Source organism: Orycteropus afer, unplaced genomic scaffold (genome assembly GCF_000298275.1).
Source record: "Orycteropus afer afer isolate SDZICR_OR568_19922 unplaced genomic scaffold, OryAfe1.0 scaffold00179, whole genome shotgun sequence".
NCBI lineage: Eukaryota > Metazoa > Chordata > Mammalia > Tubulidentata > Orycteropodidae > Orycteropus > Orycteropus afer.
This window is the reverse complement of record NW_006921766.1, coordinates 1799003-1800742: the sequence shown is the minus strand read 5'-3', so window position 1 is coordinate 1800742 and position 1740 is coordinate 1799003.

Below are 1740 nucleotides of genomic sequence, written 5' to 3'. Positions count from 1 at the left end.
CAGTGCTGGTGAAGAATGCTGAAAGTACCATGAACTGCTAAAAGAACTAACAGATCTGTCCTGGAAGAAGTGTACCCAAAATGCTCCTTGGAAGCGTGAATGGCCAGACTTCATCTCACCTATTTTGGTGATGTTGTCAGAAGGGACCATTCCCTGGAGAAGGATGTCATGCTTGGTAGGGTGGAGGGTCAACAAAAGAGGGGGATGCCTTCAACGAGATGGACTGATACTGTGGCTGCGATGATGGGCTCAAGTATAGCAGGGATCATGGAGCTGGCTTGGGATTGGGCAGTGTTTCGTTCTGCTGTGCATGGGGTCTCTATGAGTCAGAAATGACTTGATGGCACTTAACAACAACAACAACAACAACAACAAGGATATTTGAGAGCTAAAAAAAAATTTCTGGAATGAAAAATACTATGATCTTTCAAATAAATAATTTGCAGATGAATTGAAGGAGAGAATGGTCAAGATTTGAATTAGTGGCTAGAAAATGAAGCAGAAGAAATCTCTCAAAATATAAACAGAAATCATGATGGAAAATATAAGAATTGGAATATAGGTCCAGGAGACCTAATATGAAAATAATAGGAGTTCTAGAAGAAAAGAGAAGTGGAAGAAAGGCAAAAATTAAAAAATAATCTATGCCTGGAACAACAGAGGAAGGAGAGTCAGGAATAGGAGGAGGATATGGAATGTGTGCCTGACTGCCTCCATTAACAACTACCTTCTTTGCCACGAGACTAGAAGAACTAGATGGTGCTCAGCTACCATCACTGAACATTTTGATAAAATAGTCCATAGAAGAATCTTGATCAAAAGGAGGGAAATACAGAACAGAATTACAAATTCTCATGGACTCTAGACTTTATGGAGCCATGGAGGGTGGATGAACCCCTAAAACTATTTCCCTGAGATAATTAAATGTTAACCAAAAACATCCCCTGAAATTTCCTTAAAACTGAACAGTAGCTTAGCTTAAGTAGTAAAAAAGGTCAGTGAGCATTGTACTCTCAGATCAAATTTATAATGGCTACTTGAAAGATTAGATTCCTTAGCAGGCAGTGAGTTTATGTTAATGATGGAGGAACAACTCAGAAAATGATGGTGAGAATGGTTGCACAACTCAAAGAATGTAATCAGTGTCACTAAAGAGTACATGTAGAAACTTGAATTGGTGTGTGTATTGTGTATATTCTTAACAACAACAAAATAAAAAAAATCTAGATTGCTGAATACAAAGCAATGTACCAGTCATTTGCATTTTTATATATCAAAAAACTGTCATTGTGATGCCAAGTTGATTCTCACTCCTAGCGACTCTGTAGGACTGTGTAGAGCTGCTCCAAGACTAACCTCTACAAGAGCAGACTTCCAGGTCTTTTCTCCTGCAGAGCTCCTACCGAAAATTAGGGATTTTAATTTTAAAAAGGATATAACTCATACAGTATCAGAAAATGAAGTACTTAGGGATAAATCTAAAAAAATGTACTGAAAAACATTAGGTAGAGGTATATAGTAAGAAAGGAAAAAAGTACCTACACAAGGGCTCCCCCACCCCAGAGATGGGTGTTTCAGATGCCGCGAGCCTGTTAGGGAACCAAGGGTGTGTTGGGCATCCACTGAGATGGTGGCTCAGTCAGTATTCCTCAGTTGGCAGGTGCGTGTGAGCACTGACTGGGGAGCTAGGGTGCAAAGACCCACAGAGCTTGCGGCCAGTGGGACACAGGAGTAGGAGGC